At 30.1% G+C, this 7,016-nt stretch overlaps 1 long non-coding RNA gene across 1 annotated transcript; it reads left to right on the top strand.

The window, feature by feature from the left end:
- Positions 1-1,703: 1,703 nt before the first annotated feature.
- On the top strand, positions 1,704-6,117 carry LOC126837808 (uncharacterized). Its single transcript, XR_007685607.1, has 3 exons — positions 1,704-2,022; positions 5,226-5,304; positions 5,397-6,117. It is a non-coding gene; the product is annotated as an uncharacterized LOC126837808 (long non-coding RNA).
- The last annotated feature ends 899 nt before the right edge of the window (positions 6,118-7,016 follow it).

Here is a 7,016-nt window from a genome sequence, read left to right as displayed (position 1 = left end):
AATGCACCAACGAGTAATGAGCTAAATCCTCTCGGATTCTGAGTCTTTATATAAAGATAGTTGGAACATATAAATCTTTATCAAGTCGTCGACATAACTCGAAAAAAGATGATACCCACAAGAGTAATTATTATTTATTTTCTTATTGAATGAAAAGCAAAGTCAATTTACCCTTTACTGTACATAGGTTATTAATGAAGCTAACCTATATATTTCAATTTACAAGTAAGTGTTTTTTACGTGAAAATTGGTAAATGATACATTTTCTAAATGTATCATTCACGAAAATGTTTACCCGTCAAATTTTTAATTAGCCCTGAATGTAATGTTTAGACTATAGCATAACCACCAGTAATAAAAATTGGGGTTGGGTCTAAATAAAATCCTCTCGGAATTTTAATATTATAAAATTAATTATATTAATTACGCTGCACTGTTTTCAACGAATTATTTATACTTTTTTTGTTGATATTATTATTATTATTATTATTATATTGAACAGGTATTATGCCATTATACCTATCCATAAACATAATACCAAGTTTGGCCTCGAAACGGACTACGCCGGCAATAAAACGAGGCGGCCAAGCGCGTTTCCGTTATGTCACGAGATGGTAAAATAAATTGCATATGTGTGCAACACTATAGTTCTTTATACTTATAAATATACATGTATACACTGATATTACTATTATATCATTGTAAGTTCAAACATGTATAACGTTCATCCCCCCCACCCCCGTCACGCAATGGAAATCTAAAATCCCAGACAAATCATCGCCTTGACGTCCAATGGGGGATTTATGCCTTCGCTGTTGTGTTCAAACTGTGCAAGCATCAGGCGATCATTCAGATTTAACATGCAAACGTAACGTATATAATATCATGAATAAGAAATATCGGCATTGTTGCATTATAAATAAGGATATAGGGAGTAAGCAAGGACATGCCTATTCATATAGTATACTGTATACAGTTATAACCGCAACAGGAATCACATAATATAGGTTAACCAACGAGCTTTACGAAAGCTTATAGTATTAAAATAGCCTACTCGGTTGAGTTAATAAAAAAACAAGCTTTTAAACCTGGATGTTGTATTTTACATGTTAACTAATAATCGATGAAAGAAAATAGTTGTGTTCCTTTACTACGATTGTACTACACAACACGATTTATGAACAGGAATTCAAATATATATATTTTCCAACCTCAATGTTCCGCAACCAGCTAAAAACACAATTTTTGGGGGATTTTCTGCATGTTCTGTAAGTGTGAATAATTTTTTTTTTTATTTAGTTAATTTGATTTCAGAACTTATGTGAAATTTTTAATTACATACGTCATACACAAAAAAAAATGCGAAAATTTTAATGTTTGTTTTTTTAAGTTGTTCATAACTATTATGGCTTTACAAATTTAAAAAATTAATTTTACGTGCTAAAACATATTGTTTGAGTTCAGCGAAAATATTTTTCAACAAAATAGATGTATTTCGGTTTATTTTTTTGTTCCAAAAAGTAAGTATAAATAATTGTTGCGTTTATACATACATAAAAAACAAAAAAAAAGTCTGTGCAAAAACAATTATTATACGGTACTATGGTAGAGGTGTTATTATAATATGTTATAATTATAGACTAAACGGTTTTTGGGTTTTGGTGTAGGATGATTTTTGGCAGTTTACTACCATATGATGAGGATATTGTTTGCATCGAGACCATTTAAACACAAAAGAATAACATAACAAAATAAATATTTGAATAGTTCGACAAACTACAAACTTCTGTTTTTTTACTAATCGTTGAAGTCAAACACAAGGATTCACTTTTGAAACTTAAGTCGGAATTACTGTGACTGCACAGGGGGCGCAGCAAAAGACACAAATAATTTTAGTAATAAAAATTAAGTGTATACTTTAAAACCCAAATTTAAAAAGCTGCATGGCCTTGAGGTGTTTCGGTTGTTGGACACCCTATGTGATGTTTGCATGAATAGTGTGAAAGTACATAATTTACTTAGGTAAGTAATAACATTAATTTTATCATGACGATGATGTAGAGTGTAGACTATTTATACTGTTTTTAATACACAGAATGTTCAATTAATTTCTGAATGTCTTTAATGGTGAAAATAATTTATGATTTACTTATCGGAAAAAGACACAAACAAAATCTCTAACAGAAATTGTTCGAGGTTTATCTAGTTAAATCAAAACCGACTGCACATAAACTTCCAAGTAAGCTAGTTGCAGCCGCAGAAAACCACGTTTTCTAACAACAACTTAACTGACTTTTTATATGAATATCCAGCGACGGACATTGAAATTAAAATCACATCCTAAACAATAAGTACACTATATTATTTCCGTTTTAACGGCCAGAATTGTAATGGTTGTTTTTACATTGATAGATACAAAATAAACCAAATTTGAAACAACCATTGTGTGTGTTTAATGTTCTTTCGAAAGCTCTTTGGCCTCATAAAAATAACAAATACTCCCACAACATTTAGGCGTTATTGTTCTATAAACAAAATATTTTCTAATCTAACCTAACCTAATTTCACTGAAAATAACATTTTTTTTTTATACCGAACACGTGACAAAAACACTCACCGTAAAACACTTCGTAATCTTATGTTGTATCTCAGAGTGAAACTAGAGACAACTTCAAGTGGGTACATTCAGAAACAAGTTAAAAAAATGTAATTACGATTTAGGACGCTTTTGTTTAACTGTCAACTGTATGAACGATTAAGCCGTATCTAATTTTTAAATTGATAGCAGATTTGGCAAAATTAAATTACACAACGAGCATCAATTAAAACAAATCGAATAAAGTTTAATAAAACTACTCTCGTTTGATGGCCAATACGTTTTAACCGATATCTCAAACATTTTACCATATTGTTATTGGCTATAGACTAGAAATAATTATAATGATATAATAATTAGATAAATTGTATTCATGTTGAATAAATCTTTCTTTTGATTTCCGTGCAAAAGTACTCTTAGAGTACTCGGTATTTCTATAGACTACATAGAATTTGGGATTACAAATTCGAGATTTAAAATATTATTTATTGCTATAGCAAATAGTATCATAAATATTATGTAACCACTCGCGCTGTATTAATTTCAAATGGATATCATTTCATTTGGACATTCTTAGAGCATACATTCGTATTATGAAGTGTCTCGCTGTATGGTTAAGTACTACAACAGTGCAAGTATAATGTATCATCACGCACGCGATGTGTACTTTTTGAAAATGACAGATCATCGTAAATAATAAACATGCACAGTTTTCCATTCGTTAAACGCCGCCACTCTTGAAACAATGAACATTTTAATAAATTACTCATATTATTATTGTTGTAAATTTTTTTGTTTTTGATTATAAAATATAAAATTATTATTATATGCATAAATATAATAAACTAAAAATTAACATTTCAAACTCTCATTAAAATTCCTAATGCTGTATTAACAATAAGTATTTAATAATATTATTCAAAAGGAAAAATAATAATGCTTTAATACAACTATAAACATTAAGAGCTGTGTGAATACATTTACAATTAACGCCATATTACAATATCCTATTAATATATAAATGCAAGAAGTATAATTTTTTTTACAACATTTTTAATATTTATGAGCAAAGTATTTGTCAAAGATACGTTTCAATGTCGACAATGTATTACGGTTTTTTTTTTTAATTTTTTAATAAAATATCTCAGAAACCTTCATAAAACTGCTTTAAAAACCAATTGAGTAGCATAAGGTATTAGTAATAACTAAAAACGACCTCCATTACGCTTATATTATTATATCTTGAATATAATTTTAAATGCTCATTTTTGTATTATCAACCGGAATCCAGCAAAAATACTTACCTAATAGTACAAGAAGAATATTTGTATTTTAAACATTTCCTAAATAATTAGTAATTTTCAGTATGAGCTTGAATATTGTGCAATTATTATGAGAAAAATCGTAACTAAGCAAACTTTTTATAATTTTTGTTTTTTTTTTTTTGGTTTAGTACAATCGAATTGTGGTCATTTTTTTATACTTATCATTAATTTTGGTACCTAACAATAGTAGCTTTATACCGACAAATGAATAACGCGCAATGCCATAAAAAGTAGCATGAAAGCAGGTTACACCGTTCTGACTTAAAAATTATATTTTATTATATTACTCATCATCATTTCCCACGAGTCCTTTTTTAATAACACGGCGATCAGTCTTTACGGCCCAGCGTTATGCCAGCAATTGATAACGCGTTAAAAAAAATAGGTTAATTAAAAAATATTAAATGAGTTGAGAAAATTAAACATTTCAACGTTAATAAACGAATTTTCCATAAGCTGTAAGGTTTTTTCATCACCTGTTTTGTTCGTCAAATAAATTTCCAGTGAAACAATACTAAACTATTATTTTTAAATTACCACACAAGTTACAACCTTTCGCGAACCCCGGCGACGAAAAAGATTAATAATATGTAACTCAATTGTTTGTTAATTCCAGTTACAATACCAAGAATGTCGCAAACTAATGAGTAATTGTAACGTTTTAGCCTCCAATATTTTATTTTAATGTAGCGTGATAGGCTCTTTAAAAAAATCTAAGCTGGTTTTAAAAAGTCTTAGAAGTCGCGACACATATTTTTTTTAATGCATCATACATGTTTAATATTTTATTTACGCCATGAAATTCTATTTTGATTTCAGATTTAGACTTAATTATATAGGTATTATATATAGGTGCTTTTTGATATCGAATGTTTTATCTCTAATCTCGTTTTTCTGGTCAGGTGGCACTGGTGGAGAAAAATATTATATTCTACAACCCCTACCAGGAGCGATACTCAATGAGTCGGTCAAAATCATTAGAAATAACAACACAGTTACTCAACACACTAATCGCAGAATCATTAATCTTCCGGTCGTACAGAGGTGTTGCGGTAGTAGTAATTCAAAAGTTTCACATGTCTTGTCCGAAATAATCCGAAAAATATGTAGGGCGCACCTTAACCAATAAATAATAATTCTATATACATTTAACAGGCTGATGGCCGCAATAATATTACCTCGTAGCTAGATAGCTACGAGGTAAAAGCTAAAAAAAATAATTACAATTTTTATTTTAAGCAGTCGCCACAATTTGTTGCAAATAGTACAAAACCGAATTTTTCACAACTTAAAAGCTGTTTCAGAAAACAAAAAAACGCGCTGCACGAAATCTGATTTGGATTCAGCGAGAAGAATACAAATCTTCTTGTACTATTGCGAACGGTAACATATTATCTATTATACCTACTATATTATTTAATGTATAATTTATTAATACTGTGCTACGACCAACCGTCACAATTATATTTCAATAGGCGTGTGCGAGCAATACAAATAAGGGTCGTAGACCTCAAAGTGTTTTATGATGTCATCAACACCGCGGTGAATGGTCAATTGTATGCTGAACACGAAAACTGAGAATAAAAGATTGCAATGCACATCTCACGGGTTCAGTTTTATTATTAAATTATATACGTTTTAGTTTGTTATATATATATATATACATAAAAAAACGGCGCTGAAAAATATATTATCTTGTGCTGTTTGGCCGTTAAAAAAAATCCGGTGCGGCTTTTCGCAACAAAAAGAAGATTAGTCGACTTAATCTGACAGAACACGTCATTCTTAGGAAGTAACTCTAAAAAGTCTCCTACGTAATCTAAATTGTTTTTTTCTCTTTCTTCGGCGGATGATACAAACATGACAGTATCTATCCTTGAACACAATAAATAGTTTTATAAGAAAAAAAACCTGTATCTATAGACTCTGATGTATGTTTAAAATGCAAAAATAATAATAAAAATAATGAACGGGTATAGTATAATGGTATGTTATAATGTTCTATAATTATATTAGAACACAACTGTGACAGGTTGGCACAAGTGGATGCATCACTTTTTTAGTTGTTAATTGATACTAAAATTATAACAATTGATTTGTTATTTCTATAAATATTATAATTTTAGACATCAAATCAAACTATTTATTTTGTCACATCAGCAAATCGTATTTTTAAATATTAGATCCCATATTAGCAATCGCATCTTGATAATGAAAACACCCAGTCATACCATATTTTAGGAGTTAAAAATGGGATATAAAACTGTTTTTTTATCAAATAAACATAATCTAACGCATTAAGTTCATCATAGACGTATTAACAGCTTTAATGAACTAATTGGAAAATTATCTCAAAGTTTCATTTATAACTTAATGTATAATTCCTAATTCCCAATTTGGCTTTAGATCCAATCACTCGACTGTTCACCAAATTCACAGACTAACAGATCAAATTTGTTCTTCTTTTGAAAAAAAAACAATATTGTCCAGGGGTATTTTTGGATGTGGCCCAGGCCTTTGACCGTGTATGGCATGAAGGCCTACTCTTCAAACTCAAATTGTTTCTACCTGCCCCATATTACTTAATAATTCGTTCTTACTTAGAAAATAGAAGTTATAGAGTCAGATATGGTAATTCCTTTTCACCATACCACCAAATTAAAGCAGGAGTGCCCCAGGGCAGTGACCTCTCCCCTGATCTATTTAATGTTTTTACGGCTGACATTCCAAAAACACCAAACACTATTATGGCTACTTATGCAGACGACACTGCAATACTCTCCCCAGGAAATGATCCAGAAGTTACTTCCAATTTCCTTCAAACTCACTTAAATCTAATTGATTCCTGGTCATCTAATTGGAGAATTAAAATTAATCCAGATAAATCTGTGTACGTTCCCTTCACACTAAAAAAATCTGTTCCACCCCCTCCCCAATTCCAAGGAATACTTATTCCAATATCCTCGGAAGTCAAATATCTTGGTGTCACACTCGACAAACGATTAACTTGGGGCTCCCACATTAAATCTAAAAGAAAAATTCTCAACAGCAGACTCCATTTACTACGTCCAATCCTCAAATCAAAATTACCATTC

Source organism: Adelges cooleyi, unplaced genomic scaffold (genome assembly GCF_023614345.1).
Source record: "Adelges cooleyi isolate 19-005CV unplaced genomic scaffold, UGA_ACOO_1.1 ACOO_flye_CR_arks_rails_tigmint_CR_PRNA_108, whole genome shotgun sequence".
Classification (NCBI taxonomy): domain Eukaryota; kingdom Metazoa; phylum Arthropoda; class Insecta; order Hemiptera; family Adelgidae; genus Adelges; species Adelges cooleyi.
This window is presented reverse-complemented; position numbering and strand designations above follow the sequence as displayed.